This window comes from Pelodiscus sinensis, chromosome 1 (assembly GCF_052426305.1).
Source record: "Pelodiscus sinensis isolate ZL-2025 chromosome 1, ASM5242630v1, whole genome shotgun sequence".
Taxonomy (NCBI): Eukaryota; Metazoa; Chordata; order Testudines; family Trionychidae; genus Pelodiscus; species Pelodiscus sinensis.
Window position 1 is genome coordinate 130,775,418 of NC_143052.1, and position 23,183 is coordinate 130,798,600.

Sequence of the window (23,183 nt, forward strand, 5' to 3'; positions counted from 1 at the left end):
GCCTCACAGTGGTGACAGCTGAGAAGTGCAGTGTTTTCTGACAGATCCTGCAAGCTCCTTCATTGAAGGAAGCAATCGATTATAAAGAATGCCGCGGGGAGCAGATTCTAAAAATGAAAGCACCAGACCTATTTTTCTCGAAGCCCTCCAGAGAGAGTTCTTGAGAACCCAACACAATATCAAAAAGGTCAACTAGAAAAGAAAAAAACTGTCTGTTCCTGGCAACACATCAAAACATTTCCCACAAGTTTATAGTTGTCTGTGTTCAACTGATCATCAAAGAAAAGAGCATGGGAGAGGTTTTTTCCCTCTTCTTACTGGCAAGAGGTGTTATTAACTCTGAAAACATTGGTATTTTCCAGCATGCCAGCCAACATTAATGTTTAGGACACGTAAAGCATTCATTTCTTAAAGTATGGACCATTTAATTTGCTAATTTGTGTACAAACGGGCATTTGCGGGTGCAAAACATTCAGATCCATGTGCAGTATGGGCAGTTGATTGGGGATATGGAAGCACCAATTCAGCACACATTTTGTATAGATTGTGCACAAGAATGGCTGTGAATGTGCCCCAATGTGCATATGGTGTGTGCAAAATGCAGCTACCTATTTTTAAAAATGAATTTCCTAATCCAGTATATTACCCTCATCATAGTTGGATCCGAGTCCTTAACAATCATAGAATCATGGAATTCTAGGGCTGAAAGAGACCTCAGGAGGTCATCGAGTTGAACCCCCTGCCCAAAGCAGCACCAATCCCAACTAAATCAACCCAGCCAGGGCTCTGTCAAGCCAGGACTTAAAAATCTCTAGGGATGGAGATTCCACCACCTTCCTAGGTAACCCATTCCAGTGCTTCACCACCCTCCTAGGGAAATAGTTTTTCCTAATATTCAACCTAGACCTCTTCCACTGTAACTTGAGACCATTGCTCCTTGTTCCACCATCCATCGCTACTAAGAACAGCCTCTCTGGAACACATCCTCTTCGGAACCTCCCTTCAGGAAGTTGAAGGCTGCTATCAAATCCCCCCTCACTCTTCTCTTCTGTAGACTAAACAGACCCAACTCCCTCAGCCTCTCCTTGTAGGTCATGCGCTCCAGCCCCCTAATGATTTCGGTTGCCTTCCATTGGACCCTCTCAAATGTATCCACATCCTTTCTCTAGTGGGAGGCCCAGAACTCCAGATGTGGCCTCATCAGTGCCGAATAAAGGGGAATAATCACTTCTCTAGATCTGCTGGAAGTGCTCCTCCTAATGCACCCTAATATGCCATTAGTCTTTTAGGCTACTAGGGCACACTGTTGACTCACGTCCAGCTTCTCAACCACTGTAATCCCCAGGTCCTTTTCTGCTGAACTGCTGCTTAGCCAGTCACTAATGGTTTTCTTTCTCACAATAACCCTGTAGGTAGAGAAACATTATCCCTATTCCACAGATGAGGAACTGAGGGAGAGAAAGTGAGTGACTTGCCTAATGTCACACCATTAGCATGTGGCTGAGCTGAGAACTGAGCCCAGAACTCATTCTTCATTATTATTATTAACAATTTATACTATGGTTCTGTACAAACATGGGACAAAAAGATAGGTCTTGCCCCAGCTCTTCTTGCATGAGATCATTCTCCCTACCTGTCATGGGGTTATTCATATGCTTTATGAAAATATATTTATGAATATGACAGCACTGGAATATGCTTTCTGCAAAACACTACAGGTGAGGTATCACTGGAAAAGTTATAATTTACTGAATATGATTTTACCATTTGTATGCATGTATCATTTCTATAACTGAAATTAGGAATATTGACAGTAGATTTATAATCAATGTTGGGAAAAGCCTATTACTAGCCCATCAGGAATAACAATGAAGAAGCCAGACATAAAGCTAATGTCTCATTAGCAAGAGACGATTGAGTGGGAGAAAACTGTCTTCATGCTACATTGCTACTGACACATGGACTCTGGGTGCTATAAAGGCATGTGGCCATGTCACCTGATGCCGGAACCCATCTTGAATTTTGTACTTTTCCAAAGGGGGATGTGGGAATCAAAGGTTTCCTGCCTTAGAGAAGTTCTGTACAAGGCTGGGGAAGTAAACAATGAAAGCCTTTAGCTGGCTTTACAAACTGCCTTGAAAACACCTGGAAACAAAATGACAGGAGAGAAAACAAAGCCCCGAGAAGGAAATTACCTAAAATGAGAACTAGGGTGAGAAATCATTATTGGTAGCAAGATTCTTTTCTGTTCCATGCATCTGACAAAGTGGGTTTTACCCACAAAACCTTATGCCCAAATCAATCTGTTAGTCTTTAAGGTGCCACAGGACTCCTAGTTGTTTTTGAAAGTTCTTTCGTGCATTAAGCTTAGCTTGCATGTTCTTTTTGTTTTGTTTTGTAACCTACATTGTTCTGCCTGCTGGCTCTCATGACCACTTAAATCCTACATTTTCTACTTAACAAAATCACTTTTTTATATTAATAAACCCAGTGTGAGATGCAAGCAGCTGTGCATCTCTCTCTTTACATAAGAAAAAGGGCAATTTATGAACTTACCCTGAATAAGCTTTATGCAGAGTAGGACAGATTTATCTGGGGTTGGGGGCAGTACACCTGGGTACTGAGGCAAGTACCTGTGGGTATGTCTACACTACAAAGTTAATTCGAAATAACAGCTGTTATTTCAAATTAATTTTAATACATGCAAACTGCTATTTCAAAATTAATTCGAAATAGAGGAGTGCTTAACTTGAATTTGGTAAACCTCATTCTACGAGGAGTAACGCCAAATTCGAAATAGCTATTTTGAATTAAGTGCTGTGTAGATACTTAATTCGCAATTGTGAGCCTCCAGCCCTTCCCAGGGAGTCCTAGTAGCCACTCTGAGCACAACCAGGAAAACTCCTCTCCTCTTCCCCAGCCCCAGAGACATTAAAGGGGTAGACCCTGGCCACAGTGCCTGTGCCAGCTCCAAGCCTGCCAGCCCACAGCCAGGAGTGGCCACCGGGGTCCCTGACCCAGTGGCCCCTAAACATGAGCCAGCAAGCCACTGGCAGCCAGCCCTCCACCACTCCCCGGGACCAGTCTGCCAGCTCCCAGGAGCTTGACAGGGGCTGGAGAAGGCGGGCGCCTGCCTGGTCCAGGATGGAGATCATGGACCTTATTCAGGTTTGGGGGGGATGCCCCCAACGTCCATGATCTCCGCACTAGATGGAGGAATGCAGCTGTCTATGGCAGGATAGCTGCCAGCCTGGCCACCAAAGGCCACATGCAAACCCAGGAGCAGGTTTGCATGAAAATCAAGTTGGTCTGGTGAGAACCCCAACCCTGGGCCAAGAGCTTCTCCTCCCCCTTCTTCCCCTTGCTTCCCCCTTCCAGCTCCCTCCTCCCAGGTTTCCCCCTCCCCTCTCCCACCCTCTCTCTTCGCCTCACCCAGTCTCCTTTTCCCAGTCTCCCCAGAGGTTCACCCCCCCCCCAATTTTGTTCAATAAACCCAGTTTCTATTTTTGAACATACGTGTCTTTTGTTTTACATCAGGAAGAGGGGTAAGTTGAAGGACGTGAGGAAGGAATGGGGCACGAGCCCCCGGTGGGGAGGACCGGGGTGGCTCTGAGGGCTCCTCGGGGTGGACGCTCTCCCACAGGGCCTCCTGGATCCTGACAGCCCCCCGATGGACTCCCCCAGATGGCAGCCTGCAGCAAGTGCAGCTGGGCTGATGGCAACGACCCCACGAGATACACCGGCGTGCCCAGGGGCAGCTCTAACTCCATGTGGCCAAGTGCTGTGGTGTCCCGAGTGCAGGCACTCAGGACACTCCAAGACAGGACTGCTTTGCTGTCCCTCATCGAGGTAGACAAGCAAGCAGGGAACCCTGAGAACTGTCTGTCCGGGGTTTGGGTAGGGTCCCTTTAAGCCTAGAACTCAGTTAGCCTCAGGCAGCAGCCCCACACACTAAGTCCTAACCTGATACTCTGCCGGCACTGGTTCTGGCCAGCCTTAACTTCAGTTAAGTGAAATAGATTTTGCGTGTAGATGTGTTACTTTGAATTAGCTTAATTTGAATTAACTATTTTGAATTAAGTTAACTCGAATTAACACTGTTAAGTGTAGACACACCCTGTGACTGAGCCCTTGCAGAGTTGATCTCAGTGTCTGTATTACTCTCCTGTGGGCTGTGACCTCATCTCGGTGCCATTGCTAGAGGAGGCCGGAGCGGGAGAGGGTGGTTGGGTCAGGCTGAGGGGGAGAGGGTGGTTGGGTGCCCCAGAGGGCAGGAAAGTGAGCTCAGTGGCTTTTCCAGCACATCAAGTGAGAGGCCCAAGTGGGTCTCTGGGACTGAACCCATCACACAACCCTGTATGAGAATGTCTCCGCAGCAAGAGGTAGCCCACGAGAGGAAGCCTCAGAGCTCAGGTCAACAGATTTGGGCTTGCTGGTCTCAGACTACTGTGCTAAAAAATACTGGCGAGGACATTGCTGTGGGGGCTTTGAAGTTTCAGGCCCCTCTTCCACCTGGCTTCCATGCCTGAGGCACAATGTCAACACAGCTGTTTTCAGTGCAATAGCCTTAGCCCCGTGAACTCAAGCTCTGTTGACCCGAGCTCCGAGACTTGCTGCTGCTCAGTATCTGGATGTACCATCAGTGTCTTTGTATGGCTGCAGTACCCACAGCTTCGAAAATGCCCATGGACAGGTATGAACTCATAAAGGTTTTACTAGTATAGTTATATCAGCTAACCTCCGAGTGCAGATGTAGCTTGTGCCTGTGTAGCTTATACCAGTATGGCACATGTGATAAACTACAATGGCAAAAACAAAACAAAACAAAACCCCAAAGCAGCAACAAAATATTTACACAGCTAATACTGCATCAACACTAGGGCTTTTGTCAGTGCAGAAATGTTGTCTAAAATTCACCCCCCTGACACCCACTGGTGTACTGCATATTAGAACGCACTGGCAAGAAGCAGGAGCTATAATCCGGACCAAGTAGAGAAGTAAAAACATTACATGTTCCAACCTCCCTTTCCCCTGCCCCCATCCCAGCACTGTTGGCGGGCCAGTGACAAAGAACTGATTGACAAGAAGAACCCAACCGACAGCTGCACAGGAGTTGTTCTATAAGGAAACCTCTTTTGCTCCCAGTTCCAGCTGGGGAGTCAGCAGTCAGTGACAAATGTAACATCTCTACAACCCTGCACAGTTCCTTCAGACAGAAATGCATACACACAGGGCTGGGCTAAGAATGTAGGCTGTGTGCAGTGGACTGACATAGACTAGTAGAGAAAAATCAAGGGTGGAAAAGAAATCAGAACAAAGGAGGAAGGAGCTGTTTCTTTTGGCTTAGATAACTAAAGGGTGTGGCTGTGAAACCAATAGTCAGGTATGGGGCAATGCAAAAAACCCTTCAAAACCAGACTTCAGCATGAAACTGCAGAACTGGAATGCACAAGCAAACTTGACACTATCAGACTAGGTCTGGAGAGAGACTGAGAATGGCTCGCTCACTACAGAAAGTCATTTTCCTTCTTTTGGTATTCACACCTCCTCCTCAACTTTTGAGTGTGGGCCACATTTATCCTGACTGCACTGACCTCATTAGCACTGGTTCTCCACATAGTGTAATACACCCATCTTTGCCTGCATACACATCCCTGACAAACTGAAATTTCTACTTCATGCATCTGACAAAGTGGGTTCTTTAAGATGCCATAGGATTCCTCATTGTTTTTACTAATATAGACATGCTAAGCAAAGACCATTAAGGGTATCTCAGAAACTGGATGGTTTACGGATAAGGACTATATAACTATGAGATATAAATGACTTTGTTGTTCCTATAGGAGACGCTGAGAATCCCAACAAGGACACGTTTTTAGGTCACCTGAGGCTGGGACCCATCTTGGTCCTTGCACTTTTCCACTGAAGGTGAGAAAAAGTTTAAACTGAACACAGAGGACTCCTGGGTAAAATCCATATAAAGGTGGGAAACAAAACAACAGGAGTGGCTGCCAGGTGCCAGGACACTCTTGCTTACCACCCAAGAGGTTTTCTGGAAACAGCTAAGACTGAATAGGATCAAGCCCAGTCTGTGAAAGAAGCTTATCAGAATTACTGAGGTTGAGATATTCCATGTAACAAGTTTCTTAGTGCTTTAGGCTTAACTGGCATGTTTTGTTTTACTTTGCTTAATTACTTACCTTTGTTCGATGTACTATCATTTATAACCACTTACATCCAATTTTTTTATACTTAATAAAATCATTTTTGTTTATTAATAAACTTGGGGTGGGGAGGAGGTGCAAGCAGCTGTGCAGCTCTCTCCTTACATAAGAAAGAGGGCCGATAATATGAGCTTGCCCTTTATAAAACTTTGGACAGAATAAGCCAGATTGATCTGGGGTTCAGAGTCCCATTACAGCTGTGCACCTGAGAGCTGTGGCAAGTTCTGTTAACTGTGTCTCGCCAGTGCTAAGCTGATCTCAGCATCTGTATTACACACCTATCCGCTGTGATCCCATCTATGTGTCGGTGCTGGAGGAGGCTGGCAGGCCTGGCTCAATAAGCTGGACTAAAGGGAGTGCCCAGGAAGCTAGGAAGGCTGGCTCAGTGGTATTTCAGCATATCAAATGACAGTCACAAGAGGATCTCTGTGACCAAACCCATCAAATATCTTCTTGACTTTGCTTTCTCTAATATAAAATATGTGGCAACAGGTCTGGCTATATAACAACAAAACACTACCACAACAAAACACTCCAGTGCACATGCTTCTCTCTCTGAGGAGAGGCTGAGAGAGCAAACAATGTGACAGATACTGGACAAGTAGCTTAACTTAACTGCTGGATGGTGCTCAGAACTAAAGTAATGAGCCTGGTTCAACAGCTTATATAGAACAGAACCCAGCACAGAACAAAATAAGGCTGGGGTTTTAAGAAAAAGAGCACACATCAAATGAAACTCATGGTACAATTTTGAAAATGGGCAACACTGAATGTCTTCATTGAATTTTCAACTGTATGTTTTAGAACTCGGCTACTACAGCACCTGCATTATCTCAAGGGCAAATGGTTCTTTTATCTCTTGCAATCTGATTGCTGCCATTTTACAGCAGCAGGAAAAAGCCCGCAGGCTGCTGAGACAGGAGTCAAAGTTTGGTAGGAAATCTACCTGAGGATGGGGTCAGAACAGATGGAAATGTGCCAGCAGAGGCAACGTGCTTCAAAGTCGCAAAGCCCTGAACAGGCAGTGTTCCAAAATTCTGAAAGTGGGGGAAGAACCTCGCGTGAAGCACCTGCCCATGAAGAAATATGACAAAGGGGTATGATTGGCTGCAGTGCTGGAGGGCTCCATATGAAATTCAGGACACCAGGCTCATTGCTGTCAGCATAGAGCTTTGTGCGCAGCATACCTACACCTCAGAAATGGAAGATGCAAAGTGCATGGTACTCTTCGGCCATGTCTATACTGCATTCCTTTTTTTAAGCGGAATAAGGGATCTTTCGGAAAAGGCTTTATTTTCCAAAAGATCCCCGTCTAGACTGGCGCTTTTTTCCAGCAAAGCTCTGAGCCGGAAAAAAACGGCAGACATGTTTATGCAAATGAAGCGGGGGGGATTTAAATCCCTGCTTCATTTGCAATTGCGATGTGTCTAATTTGCATCCCTTTTACGGAAAAGGGATGCAGTCTAGACACAGCCTTCCAGAAAAACTTCTTCTGCAAGAAGCTTGCAGGCTAGACGTAGCCTTGGTCAGGAGCACGATTCTTTTTTAGTTGCTTTTGCCAACTCCTTCTTTCCCGATTGTTCCTTTCCACTGGGCTGAGTCTCGTCCAACATGTGCACTGAAATCCCGCAGAAGAATGATTGTATCTTCTTTAGGCAACAGTGACCACCCTGTTCTTGTCAGATAAAAGGATTGAAATCAATGGCATGGAGACCCTGATGATTGGAGATTCTATCTGCTGCAGCCTTCATTCACCTTCACAGCCGCTGTAATATTACACAACAGTTTCACCTCCACTGTGCAGTTATCCTCCATCTGTTCTGCCGTTGAGGACTTCTTGGATCACACTTTGTCTGGAACCTCGCCCTTGACTGTTCTGCCATGGGTGACCCTAAGGAATACATGACTCCAGGCAGCGTTGCTATCGGGGGTCATTGGAACATGCAAGCCTCTCCACCACTACAAGGTTGTGGAGAAACCCATGGAAACATAAAACTAATAGCACTATAGTGACACTGCTGCACTGTTATAGAGAAGAAAATTGCACTGCTATAGTGTAGAACAGTGTTTCTCAACCAGTGGTACAAGTATCCTTTGGGGTACTTGAGAGAAGTCTGGGGGGTACATTAACACAACTGAAATTTGGAGAAAACAGAATTTTTGTTTCAAGTTTTATAGCACTTTATGATTTTTGTACTTTTTACACCCAAAAATTCCATCGCCCACCCAGCTATGATTAAGTTGTTTAAACAAATGTGTTGCAATGGTAGAAAAAAATTGTGCGTGTCTGAAAACTGTAGGTGCTGGGGGTACTTATGACTTTTTTTTAAAGGGGAACTTTATAAAAAAAGGTTGAGAAATACTGGTATAGAAAACAATAGAAGGGTTCCCCCCCCCAGTACTGTTAATCCGCCTCAATTAGGTCAACAGAAGAATTTTGCCATCAATTTAACACTATCTACATCAGGGTGAGGTCAGTTTGACTACAGCGCTTAGTGGTGTGAATTTTTTCATTATCCTGAGCAATGTGGATAATTTGATCTAAATTGAAGTGTAGACCAGGTCTATGAGTCTGATGCAAAGTTCACTAAAATTAGGCCATAATTGCTCAGCACCACTGTCTCTTAAAGAAAATAATCTCATTATTTTTTATTCTGTTGTTGGTTTCTTTTCTTATACACAGAATTCCAAATGCTATGAAATACCAGTTCATTTGTCAATTACACAGATTTATGTTTTTAGATCTTTATGTACAGGAAACCAAATAATTTTACTGAAAACCATATACAGATTTGCTAAAAATAGCAGAAAACCAATTTTTCCAAAAAACATCATTCACAAAAATGTTCATGAGAAATTTACAAAAGAATTTTAAAAACATTCCCATAAAGAACATTTGCCATTTTTGAACAGGTGTACTACATAGACAAGTAAAGAATACATTACAGGTAACTGTGCAGTAAATCACACCCTGATATTGCAAGGTGTGCATTTATCCACTTCCCAGGGGGCAGGAAACATTTGGACTTTTCCCACCTGTCTCTCAATGGCACAGAAGTGTGTGGAACAGGCATCCAGTATAGCTGTACACCTTGACCTTGCTCCCATTGAAGAGAATGTTAAACCTTGCACTGACATCAGTGGCAACACATCAGACCATTTGCCTTTAGTTTCTGCTGATGCATTTAATGCTTAAGGCATGTATAGAATTTGTTCCTTTTCATGGTTTCACAAGGCAATCAGCTAGAGTTTTAATATTCCCATTCACCATTAAAGATGCTTTCTGTTTTCATAGCAAAATTTTGATTACAACTTAGACTATGTCTACACTATCACTGACAGTAGTAAAACTTGTATCCTGGGGTGAGTGTGTGAGTATGAAAAAAATCCCTTCTCTGAGTGACATACATTTCGCCAGCATAAGTGGCAGCTTACCCACTGCTCTATTGTTGGGATAGCTCCTCCCACTGACAAAGCTAGGGCTGTTTGTTGAGGTGGTTTTATTATATCGATGGGAGAGTCCTGTCACGTTGGCATAGAGACGCTACTTGAGTGATCTTAACAGCAGCATCGGTATAGCTGTGCCTCTGTAAAGTCACTTGTGTAGATGTGGTCTTAATCCTTTCACCTGCCTGGCATTCCTCATAACATAATGTTTAGGGTTCAATTCCTACTCCATCAGATGAAGATAACTATGGTCACTTCAGCCACTAATCCCACAAGAGAAAAAAAAATAATAAAAAGTATTGAGGCTGATCAGAGCTTTCTACAATGCGTTCACTTTCTGTTCAGCTGCCCTGGTTGCTGGGCTGTCATGTTCAGGTATAGTAGCCTGTTACAGCTGCAAAAGAAAACACTGCAGCTTCTGCTTGTCTTAAAGAGAACTTTCCATGTGGAATGAGTTAATGACTCTCTGACTCCACCCTCCCTCTAATCCACAGAGATGTTTTCTCCTTGCTTGCAAATGTTCTGTGGTGGCCTGTTTATATATACAATGTATAAACTATTTTACAATGAAACAATTTAAAAAAATCGTCTGCAACTGCATAGAAAGCAATGCAAAAGTTGCTAGAGCAGTGCACGCATGCTGGACAGGAATCTCTTTCAGTTCCTCCTTTCTTCATCCTCGTTTAAAAAAAAAGGGGGTTGAAGGCAGTTTTAATTTTGAAAACCAGCTCCCCAGACACCAAACAAAACGGCAGCCTGGCCTAAAGTTGGCACAAAGACAGATGCATATTTTGCTCACTTCTCAGTGCCAATCTGCTATAGCCTTATCCAGAGTGTCAGGCCAAGTTGGCTGTCTGAAATCCAAGTTTAGTGGCCTGAAAATATCCTAGCCCTGCTTTGTTTCATGTGGTAAACAGGTTGGTCAATGTGTTTTTTGAACGCTGTAAAAATTAAAAACAACAACAACAAAAAATCACACTTGGGTGCCATGCTCCACCCCTCCTCTCCCCCGCCTTTCATAGACTTGCAATGTTTCATTATTTTCACTGTAGACACTTAAAGTGAAAAAAATGGTCAAACTTTTTTCTTATTCAGGTCATAATAAGTCTGATCCTCTCAAGCATTGAGTACTCTTGAAAGGCTGAGTTCTGTGGGTGAAGCCAAAAATGAGTGAGTTATGGAACAAATGTTTGTGGAGCGTCTAATCTAGCATTTACAACACTGTTAGCTAGCTGGCAATCACTTAACTTAAGATAAAACAGGGACCCAAAACTTCAGACTATAAAAATCCCAATGGGAGCTAAAGGAGCTTAGCAGGATTGGGTCCAATAGTTTTTCAACAAAAGCTCACTAGGTCTGAAGGGTGGTTTCTTTTTTCAATTTTTTTTCAGGATAGTACATGTGAAAGGAAGAAAAGCAAGCAGTATTAGCAAGAGTTTGTCACCATTTACTATTTATGGAAACTAAATCCCTCTCTGCTATTGAGATAAAAGAGAGAACTCACAACAAACAGCCTTTGTGCAGGCAAATAATTTGGAGTGCAGGATCAGGCCCCACGAATGGAAAACAAATTAAATACACATCGACTCCAAAAGAAGCCAACCCCAGTCAATATTTTAAAGAGGTAAATCCACAAAAATACCAATGATGGAACACTGTTTCTCAAGTAATTAAATCCAAATGAGGACTCATCTCTCCCAGTCTACGACCAGCTATTTCCTCTCAAAGGAAACTGAACTCTGAAAACCTGAAATCTGTCCCCCCCCCGACAGTTTTCTAGGCAAAGCCAAAGAACCTAGCTTTCCGCAGGGTACAGCTAAACCCCACAGATGTAATTAACAAGTTAGCAAGCTGTTTCCCTCCCTTTCCAACAGACTGCACTGTTCTGAAATGGTTGGAGAATGATAAAGACATCTCCCTGAATGGAAACAAGTACACATTTTGAGATGAAAGGCAGATAAAATTGAAGTTCGAATGCACAGATAAAAAATGTATGTTTGCAGATCCCTCTGTGTTAACAAGAAGCCCACCCCCACTTCCTAGGGAAAAGCTACATATTAGCAATGCAATCAATATTCCATTAAGCTCTATGTTAATAATAATGCTTAGCGCTTCATGTGGCACTTAACATCTGTGAGGTATGGTATAACCAGTGCTTTTTTTTGTTAAAAAAAAAAAAAAGGTGCCATTACTCCAGGGGAAAAATTGTTGAGCTCTGACTGGAGGTGCCGGTACTGCAGTACCATCACAAAAAAAGCAGCGGGTATAATTATTTAAAATCAGCGAATGGTCCTGTCACACCTTAGAGACAAACCAAAAAATATAGATAGTACCATGAGCTTTTCTGTGCACAACCCATTGTGGGTAGTGACATGAAAGCTCATGGTACTATCTATATTTTTTGGTTCATCTCTAAGGTGCGACAGGACCATTGTAATTTTTTAATTACAGACTAACAGAGCTATCCCTCTGGAGGGTATAAATACTAACTAACAGGGTAAAAACAACACTTTTGATGTAGTGGGAGGGGATAGTTATGGAGGAAGAGGGGAAAATACTTGCACAGGAGACAAGACTTGGATTCAAATTATATATATATGTGCCTCATCGACAACCCTTATCTATAAAACAGAGAAAACCAGTTGTGCAGTTGAATTCAGTTGAGACACTAGTTTTGCTTGGTTTGTTCCAAGTTCATACCTTCTGTATTGACCTTAATCCCCCCCCTTTACATTGTGTATGAAGAGAAAATAGCAAGAAGTCACCAGTGACTAGCTCTGAGGAGAAGTGTTGTGCTTTTCTGTAATTTCTTTTCTCCCCTCCAGCCACAAGGAAGGAGAGGGATTGCCTGGGGGCACAGGGGCATTACACAACAGGCAATTTCTATGTCCCTGAGCTTTGGACAAAACAACCTCCACCACAAAAGAGCGCTGAAAGTGACTGTACACATTGGGCTCAGGAGTATCCGGAGGGGTTCTGAGTTTGATTGCATTTATCTCCCCTGCCCATTCCTTCCCGCCTGCTTTCCAGAGGCTCGGGTTACACATCCTAGCACCCCCTGCAGACCCTAGCAGGGCAGCTGGGGAAGGGAGGGGGAAGGGAAGTTGAATTCAAGTGGCTCTGGCGGCCCCTCTGCGTGCACAGCTGACAGCACCGCTGGATCCTCCCCATTTATCACAGCCCGAACTGGAGCAGGCAGGGTTAATCCTCCCCACTGCAGGAGTGAGAACTCTCCCTCCCCCACCCCCATCTTGCGCTGTGCTTCTCCCCTCCCCCCACAAGCAAAGAAACTCTCCAGGGGACTGACTTTCCCGGGCTTGGAGCAATGTGCAAGAGGCACTGGGATTTATGGGCTGGCGTGAGCGGGTGCTAGGAAGCCCTGACTTTGCACATGGGTTTTCGGTTGTTAATTCACATCTTTATGAGCGAAGCGGCACATGCAGTTTCGATTGTTCCAATGATGACTTGGGCAAACAAGATGATTGATTGGGGCTTGTGTATCCAAGCCCAGCAACAATACTAAAGGTTAGATTCCCGGCAGGCATTTTGCAGGCGGGAAGATGCCTGGTACAGATTTGCAGCTGGTAACAGGAAACATAGCACCAGGGCATATAAAAAAGGGAAATCAGAAAATGCGTAATTGTGGGATGAAACAACTGACGTTTTTATCTCCCAGGACCGATGATTCATGATGGATTACGCTGTAAGCAGCAACTCACGTGCATTTCGTGCTTCTCTGCCTTTTAGGAAAGAGAGCACCGGGGAGGGAGGGGAGTAGAAAAGAGAAATGGAAGTAATTTTGCTCACACAATATTGCAAGGGGGAATTGGAGCGATTTAATACACGTGCGATGAGATGATTTGAAAGTAAAGGGAAATCTTTCCACTCTCGCTTTCTGGGCTGGCAGGAGCCCCCAAGCAGCCAGATCAGGTTGGGGCTAAGAGCGGGGAGTGCTTTGTGTCACTCAACAGCAGCTCCTCCAGCTGATTAAGGAGCAGCCCTGATGGATTCCAAAAGGAACACAGTCTGGTCCTCTTCAGCCCGGGGGGTGGTGGCTGGGTCGTGCCTCATTGGTATGTGTAGAGAGAAGAAATAGATATTGTCCTGAGGCAGAACCGTTAGGGCTTTACAGATGGAGGCCAAGGTGCCCTTCCCCCAAACTGAGAGAGCAGTAAAAAATGAAAGCATTCTACTGTCCTGGTGCATGTGATAATAAACACCCCTCTGTTCACAGCCTACACATTACTGGAATAAACTTGGTACAAAATATATCCCGTGAAGTATCCTTTGAAAAGTAACAACTTACTGCTTATATTAGTATACTTAGATGATGTACTTAGATGATGTGTATTAAGAGTTATGAGTGTATGTGGGAATTATGATTAAAGTGTGTTTAAACAAGGCATGTCAGATAGAGTTGGTAAACAGGTCAGTCCCGGGTCTTGAATACAAATGAAGCAGGGCTGACCAGAGAATATGGGATTGCAATTTACACATGCAGTCAATAGACCCATCAAAGTAGCTGGGGTCAGCATGTCTGGACCAGATACACAAAACTATCAAGCAAGCAGGAAAGAGAAGCACGGCTTGCGTTTTACTTTTCAGAAGAATCTATTTCAAAGGTTTATTGGTTTATAAAGTCCGGGTGGGGACCTCAAGTGATAAGCAACTGAATCAATTGACTGCATATACACTATGATTACAGACCCATACGCAGTAGGGTGCAAAGGGTGCAAAAGCACCCCCTATGATCTCCCAAATAAGCACTCCCTCTCCCATGCTCTGGCTGGCTGGGGCTGATTTTCCTGCTTACTTGGGGGAGCATGGAGAGTGCATTAATGCCCTTGTGGTCCACATTTACAAAAATAGCACCCCACCCCTGCATATGGGTCTGGATTATATTATAAAAGTATGTAGAGTGAAGTCTTTTCTGAAAGCTGATGACACATGGGTGATTGATATAATTGTAAAATATAGGTATTAACACAAGAGGAGGAATTAGGAATGCTCACTGATATGTTTTAAAATGTTTGACCAAAGAGACAATTCCTGTCCAGACAGGAAAGGGTGGGAGGATCTAGTTACCTGCCTCCTATTTAAATTAAGCATGGTGGAACCAAAACAATGGAACACCATTTCCATACAAAGGGAAGAGAAGAACAGAATCCTGCCTCATGAAACAAGCTCAATAAGGACAGTAGCTGTAAGAAATATGTTACTTTCACCCCTGCTCCCGACTGAGAGAAAGACCATGGCTAGGAAGAAGAAAGACTGGTGAGAAACTATCTTGAACAAAGCCTGGATCTTGCTAGATTAAGTTTTAAGCTTTCCGAAGCATATTTGGTTTGTTTTTTTAAATTTATAACTCTGTATTCATTCCTTTTATCTGAACTCACAGAATCCTGGTATATTTTGTTTTACCTTAAACCTATTTGTTGCTGTGTACAAAAACATGGGTGTGTTGATCTTATTAAACTGTGAAGTGTTTTTGTGCCTTTTGAGAAACAAATCTTTTTCTCTCTCTCTCTGAGATGTCCACGAGAGGGCTGAACACTTCAGGGCACAGTTCTGAGGTAATTCAGGACTGGGTTGGGGTCACCCATTCAGGACTGGGTTGGTATGAGCCCGAGTGAGGCTGTAGCCAGGCTGCTGGGGTCAAAGTTGCTGGACCAGGCTAGTCTAAAACACAAACACTCAAGCTACGTCTAGACTACCCCCTCTTGCGCAAAAGAATGTGCAAATGAGGCAAAGCCGTGACTATCACCATGCCTCATTTGCATACTTAATAAGCTGTCATTTTGTGCAAAGGGCATTTTGTGTGTAGACGGCTCCTTTTTGCACAACGCCCCCCCCCCTCCTGTGCAAGAGCCATTCTTCCTGAAAAAAAGCGGCAGAAGCCCCTTGTGCAAAATGGCAGTTCATTAAGTATGCAAATGAGGCATGGCGATATTCACCACATAGCCTCATTTGCATATTTTCTTGCGCAAGAGGCGCCACTCTAGACGTAACCTTAGGGTATGACCTGAATACTGATAGGCTGATTTTCAGCAGTCCAGAGTGCTGAGAGCCACATAAGGTTACAGGGCAGGCAGTGATACAACACCTTGTTGCTCAGGATTGGCGCTGCTGATCCCTAGAGATCCTCTCCTCAGGAATGTGATTTAATTATATTAACAGACATCAGAGGCCAGCATCAAGTGGACATTCTAATCTATAGGAAGAGGCCTGTGAAGCTCAGAGGTATCATCTCTCAGGATTCCTGTAAATAGGGATTCCTGTAAATGTTCCATTTAGTTTCCTTTGCTCTGTAGTTTCACTTTGAGGTTTCAAGTGAGAACCTCCCAGAGTAATTTGGTCATATTCCTTGAGAGGAAGAGCTCCCAGCCTAAGTGGCAGCTTTGTTGGCTGTCTCAGCAGAGAGGTAAGACAGTGAGTGAGCACGGAGAGCCAACACCCAATAGTTATCCTTTTGAGTCAGATTTAAGGACGCTGGTGGGATGGCACCGGTATTTCCAACCCTAAACATTCAAAAATAATAGCATTAGGCCCCCAGAATCACAGGACTGGCTTAAAAAAACCACGAGTATAAAAAAAAAATACACGTAAGCTTCTTTTTATTTCCCTTCTGGTTTCTGAACCCTACAGGATACACTTGTTCTTGTTTTCAGATTTTTCTTTGCAACTGTGAAGGCTAAACACATGCTTGTTATTTAAAATGAAAGCTGAGATTCTTATGTACTCATGTGTGTCCAGAAGCTGGTGCTTTAAAAATAAATCTTCCACCAAATATAGAACAGCCATTGTTGGCAACACTGTTACTGGAGACACTTCCACTAGCCCTGTGAGTAGGGATGTGAAGGGTTAACTGTTTGACTGGTAAGCAACACCTTTTATGAGTGATGTTACTGGTTCTGGTTAACCAGTGGGTGCTGGAGCAGTTCCCCACCCACCATGGGCAGGGAGCCCACGGGGCCTGCTGTGGACATAGGTGTGCCATCTTAGCCATGGCACGCCCACTCCCTCCGCCTGCTCACCCTTTATTTGGTTAACTGGTTAAACGTTATGTTTAACTGGTTAACTAATTAAATGGGATTTTGTATCCCTACCTGAGAGTCCTGTGCATAAAGGAAGAAGTGAATCCTTCAGCACTGTCTTTTGCCAGCCTTATTCTCAAAAGCTGTGTTCAATCTTGATGTTTATGTCCTGTTTGTACTGTCATTTCAGTTGTATATTGTTTATTTCGCCTGCCTCAAGAAGGGAGCACTTAAATGTCCTTTGAATGGTGCGGTTACTGAAGAACTCTGAACATTCCTTGGGGAGCCTGTGTATCCAAGGAAAAAAATCTCATTCCTGATTGGAACTTAGCAAATGGTAGTCAGGGATCTTATGAAAAGAGAGACCCAATTTGCTGAGCACCTTTTAAGGCAGGGGTGGGGATTGTCAGACCTGGGGGCTGGATGCAGCCCTCACCTTGCCTGGATCCGGCCTCCAAGGCTGTGCTGGTGCTCCAGCCCTCCTGCTGCTCCTCCCTGCCCCGCCCTGCCCTGGGGCTGGAGCACACAAAATCTACTAGGCTGGGTCCCCGAGGCTCTGGGGTGTCAGGGGAATGTGAAGAGTGTTGTCTCCTCAGTCAGGGGTCACAGAGAGGGGTTTTTTCCTGCTTCACAGTTGTGTGCGGTGCCTATTTTTTTTTCTGAGGGTCAGCAGCCCCCGACTCAAGAAAGGTTCTCCACCGCTGTTTTACAGAGTTGAACAGGAGAGCCATGATTCTGGACACAATCAGCTGGACACTGGCAAAAGCAGGTGAGGCAGACAAGAGCTTGGATAGTGATAGAAATGTAGCCGTGTTAGTCTGGGGTAGCTGAAGCAAAATGCAGGACAATGTAGCACTTTAAAGACTAAGTCTTTAAAGAGCTTGGATAGATGATATGGTACTTTGGATTGATGGAAAAGATTATTCATGCTCAGAGATTAAGGGAGGATCGGAGAAAATGAACTACCATGGTTTCAGACTTCCAGTAACAGACACCACATAAGAAGAAAAAACATTTGCCAGATTCCACCTCAAATGTGGCCACAATTCAGGAATAGGCAAATTGATTCTCATACTCTCAGGTACTGGTCCTGCAGATCAAATTTATGCCAATTTCTTATTGAAGTCAATGGGACTTAGCCTTATTTATGTCTATAGGATGGGCCTAGAGTTTGTATAGCAGTTTAAGAATCATTGAGGTGAAGGTGCTTTATGAATGCATAATTTTATAATAGTTTTTGTTTTGCCTTAGATGTTTGTGCTTATTTCTTTAGATAACTCCTAACTGGACTAGTGTCTCTCTCATTTGCACCATATATTTATGCATCTCATTTCCTGCTTAGTAAATAATGGTCTAATTTTCCAAACTAGCAGCACACAACTGTACACTTAATTTGCATGCACAATAACAGCAATAAAGTGTATCTATTCTGTATTTCACTCAGTGGGGATTTGCATGTGAAATCAACAGTCATTTTGCATGCCAGTTAGATACACAGTTGGTTGCCACTCATTTTAAACATCAGCCCCAATGAGTATCCTGGGCTGCAGCGTCTTGCATTTTTCTGAGTTACTTAGGTGACTGTTTTGATGCATGTCTAATGGAGATTTTTTCAGAAAAAAATGTGATTAAGAAGTACATTAATTATATTTTAAAAGCATGAGCTAAGCCATCTAGATAGATCTGAAAATTGCAACACACAGCACATAAGATCACACTCTATTGTAAGACCCTGTATGTCCTTTGGCACCACAGAGGACGATAAAAACACAGGGGCAGCCGTTTTATTCTGACTCTTGCTTCTACAAGTTAGAGCATCAATGTTATTAAGAACAGGTGTCCTTATAGCGGTGGCACACAGTAATTTCACAGTTGTTGTGTGAGATTTATTGGATAATCTTGCAAGGTCTCATGGGAAAACCATTTAGTTTCATCGAGCTGTTAGAGTTTATCTTGTCCCTCTTGTTACACAATTCCAATGAGAAGTTGGGTTTTCTCTGGTTTAATAATTCTAAAAAAATAAACCCAAAGGAAATTAAACCACAAACAACTATATTAAAAAAACAAAGGGTCTGGCTGAAACCCAAGAAAGCAAGGACATTTAAAGATAAAGGAAACTGTCCTTATTTCACCCTCTAGTGCCTGAGAATTGCTGAGATTTCCAAACAGTGTACGTTGCTAAATACCAAACAGCATTTGGGTGTGGTCAGGCCTTTGGAAAGGGCAGAGTCCTTACAGCAAACAAGCTGGACTTTCTCTCCTACCCTTTAATGGTAAAGTTAGGAGGCAGACTGGAATCACAGATCTTTTTGAAATTGGAAGCCCTCACAGCCATGTGGAGGGCTGGAGTAGGACTCCAGCAAGGCCTGGACAAACTAATAAGGCAGGAATCCTTCTTACAGCATCTCCAATGGGTAGAGAAGGACTCTAAAATGCTGTATTTTCCTTGAACTCATGAATTTATGCTCTGTTCCCTGGCCTGTTGTCTGGAAGAGGAAGCCAAGCAAAGTCAGGGGTGATCTAGATCAGTGGTTCCCAACTGCTGGTCCGCAGACCAGTGCCGATCTGCGAAACACTGGCTGCCGGGCCATGGCACCAGCGAGAGCTGAAGTCAGCTGTTCATGGTGGCTCAGCTCCAGTAGTCATGGTGGCTGATTTTGCCCACCAGCGGTGAGGAGGCGGAGCAGAAAGCACCTCCCTTCCCTCTCTCATCTAGGTAAGACAGCAGCCCAACCAGAGCTCAGCACTCCCCTTGCCTCTACGCAGGGGGGTGCAAGATGTGCTTGGGAAGGTAAGGGGTGCGAAGGAGGAGGGAGCAGGTGTACTGCCAATGGCCGTGCAGTAGTAATGGCCACATTCCCTAGAGAGGGCAGCCTCACTCTGGGGAGTGCAGGGGTGGAGTGGGGGCAAAAGGGTGTTGGTTGAGGGCATGGTGGGATCACAGGGTAAGAGGATTGTAGGGGTCAGAGGTTAAAGGGTCAAAGGGCCTGGGGGATAGGCATGGGGTCAAAGGGTGTTAGGCACTAAGGAGCAAGGGACTGATTTGGGGCTAGGCAGACAGATAACATTTTATTTGCATAGTCATTGTTTGCACAATTAATATGAAAATAAAATGTTACCAGTCCGCCAAAAGTTGGTGAATGGGTTTGCCGGTCCATGGCCTAAAAAAGGTTGGGAACCACTGATCTAGATAGTGTTTGGTCCTGCCATGAGTGCCTGGGTCTGGACTTGATGACCTCTCAAAGTTCCTTCCTGTTCTCTGATTCCATGATTCTAAGGATTATTTGACTCACCCCTAATATCATTATCTCATAGACACTAACCTCTGCTCCCCTCCCCCCTCTGTTCTAAATTCTGATTTGTCAATTTTATATGTGTTCACTTTTTTGATTGTATCCCTCTGGTATACAGGCAGTGCCTGGGTTACGTACAAGATAGGGACTGTAGGTTTGTTCTTAAGTTGAATCTGTATGTAAGTCGGAACTGGCGTCCAGATTCAGCCGCTGCTGAAACTGACCAGCGGCTGACTACAGGAAGCCCGAGGCAGAGTTGCTCTGCCCTGGGCTTCCTGGAATCAGCCTCTGATCAGTTTCAACAGGCTGAATCTGGACACCAGTTCCATACAGATTCAACTTAAGAACCCCAGGCGTCCCCAAGTCAGCTGCTGCTGAAACTGATCAGCGGCTGATTCCAGGAAGCCCTGGGCAGAGCAGGACCAACCCAGCAGCACCCAGCTGCTCTGCCCCAGACGTCCTGATTCAGCCGCTGCTGAAACTGATCAGCAGCGGCTGAATCAGGACTCCTGGGGCAGAGCAGCTGGGGTGCTGCCGGGTTGGTCCAGTAGCGCCCAGAGCGGCGCTGCGGGACCAACCAGCAGCGCCCCAGCTGCTCTACCACAGGCGTTCGGAGAAAAGCCTGGTCTGCTGGGGGGGGGGGGGCGTACTAGCTGCGACCCCCCCCCCCCCAGCAGACCAGGGAGACGTGGGCGGCGGACCGAGACGCCCCGCAGTTCCGCCGCCTGGGTCCTCTGAGGATGCTGGCAGCGGGACAGTCGCGGCACGTCTGGGCTGTCCGCTGCCCGCGTGCTCTCTGGCTTTGCTCCCCGTCTCCCTGGTCTGCTGGTCTCCAGCAGACCAGGGAGACGCGGAGCAAACCCTGTTCGTAACTGCGGATCCGATGTAAGTCGGATCCGCGTAACTCGGGGACTGCCTGTATATGGTCATGCCAATTTTCTTCCACCATTAGATCTGAGGAAGTGGGTCTGGCCCACGAAAGCTCATCATCTAATAAACCATCTTGTTAGTCTTTAAAGTGCTGCACAGTCCTGTCTTTTGTTTCAGCAAGATCAGACTAACATGGCTACATCTCTATTACTTGACTCCCTACTGAGAATTAAAGATCCACAGTATGAGCTGGTATTCACACGTGGTGGGTGGCAGAGACTTGGAGCCTTGCTCGGTGGCTCCAAACTCAAAGGCTCTTGGGGCCCAATTCTTGTATGCTAGCAACTCAGTCAAATTGCCACTGCACACTACCACATAAAAGAACAAGTAAGGAAACTTTTCGTGGGCTCAAATTGAGGTGCTTATACACAGTAGCTAAAGTTACTATACTCAACACTGTGCACCCATGTGTAAAGATGCAAATTCATGTGCAAGACTGATATTTTGCCAGTGCAGATTATATAGTTATGTTTGCAAATTTGGTCTGTTAGATATATACCCAAAAAAATCAATTGCCTCAGTAGAAGGGGGTGAATGGGAGGAGAGCAGGCAAGACTAGGTAGTCCATATGTTTGGAAATGGGATCTGAATCCTTCCATCTCTAGATTACTGATTCTAATCCAGCCCAGACTGACCATGATTGAAAATTATGGATTGGAGATGAGTCTCTCAGGTGAAAAGCTCATTCCCAGTAGAGGTCCATGTGATAAATGCCTATACAACTGGTACTGACAACCACTTATCAATTTTTTTCGTTTATTTTTCAGAATTACCTCGAAACCAGAACAACAGTGGAATTACATCTGTTTATACCAAGACCGAATTAGGCTCTGGGTGCAAACAATGGACAGAGGAGCCAACTAGTAGGAATTTAAAGAAGGGACACACTCCAAAGTAAATAAACCAGCTTTGCATGCTCATTTGTTAAGCAAATACTTGTCTTGATTAAAATATTTGCTAGTTTTATTATGATAGCTCTTGGCTGCACGGTCTTTGCTCCCAATCCAGATTCAATGACCTTTGCTCCACCAAGATATTACCATGTGGAGCAAGTTTGCCCACACAATTTTTTTTTAAATATTCCAGTTTTGCCATCATCTTCCCAAACAGGAACTGTGTGTCCTATTTTGGCCAAGACAGTCCAGTTTTTAAGCTCTGTCCCCAATATCCCCATGTTTTTGGTAAAACTGGGCATTTGTCCTTTTGCTAGTTCACAAGAGCAAAGAGATGAATGCACAATTTGGCCAAAACTAAAAGGGGAAGGGCAATCCCTAGTGAAGCACGGAGGAATGCGTGTGTGGGGGGGAAGAGGGATGAGTAGCAATACCAGCTCTGTGTGGAAGGGAGGCAGGGCTTGAGCTGACCCCAGGTACAAGTGGGCAGCAGAAGACCTCAGGCCAGCCCTACATAATGGGGCTTGTGCCAGCCTCAAACATGGGGGGAGAAACAGGAGCCTTGGGTCAATCCCATGAGCAGGCAGCCAGGAGGGTTGAGGAACATTTGGGGGATGGGCACTTGGGCTGGCACCTTCCAGTGTCCCAATTCCCTTTTGGGAAAATATGGTCAGCCTGTTCTCAAAGTATATGGAAAAGATGGTCTCTCACTCCTCCCCTCCCTTCCAGTTCAAAATTATTATCGCAGAGCGATATTTGGTGAACTCTTAACACTCTGAACATAGAAGCATTTCTTGTACCCTCCTCCTGATTCTATACAGCCTCACAAAGTGGTGCACACATTCACTGAGAAGTGAAATGAAAAAGTATGTGGTGGCACTGCAATTGCAGACGTGCGTAACTACTGAGAAATATATTGTGCACCTTCCACAACTCCTGCATTCCTGATGGCCACTCTGGTAGGTGCATATGCTTATACAATAAACACATCTTGGTGGGATGGTCACCCAGCTAACTGAAATCCTATTAAGAAAATAAGCACCACAAGCATTCTAAAAGGCTCATAAATTCAATGTTCGTTGATTCTACTGCACCATGTTGGCATCTTCTACACTTCACAGATTTAAAAAAAAAGACGTTAAGGAACAGAACTACAAGATTATTAAAAACTCCCACATATTAAAGACATGCAAGTGGACAGAAACACTACATGCTCAAAATATTTTGCTGCTCTTTAATATTTCATAAAATTTGCCCTCTATTGCATGCCTGTATCCCACACTTGCATGGAGGTGGACTAGCTGAGCTAACAAGTCTTTTTTCCATGGACCGCGGCTCTGATTCAGCTCACTTTCTTGAATG

General features: G+C 44.6%; 1 protein-coding gene and 1 long non-coding RNA gene across 2 annotated transcripts in view; one reads left to right on the forward strand and one right to left on the reverse strand.

The window, feature by feature from the left end:
• Nucleotides 1-23,183, reverse strand: part of LOC102453877 (potassium voltage-gated channel subfamily KQT member 1-like) — a 655,800-nt gene that overhangs the window by 25,114 nt on the left and 607,503 nt on the right. The gene's annotated exons all lie outside the window — the stretch shown is intronic.
• Nucleotides 14,533-22,152, forward strand: LOC102452714 (uncharacterized). Its single transcript, XR_331506.5, has 3 exons — nucleotides 14,533-14,945; nucleotides 17,418-17,474; nucleotides 21,696-22,152. It is a non-coding gene; the product is annotated as an uncharacterized LOC102452714 (long non-coding RNA).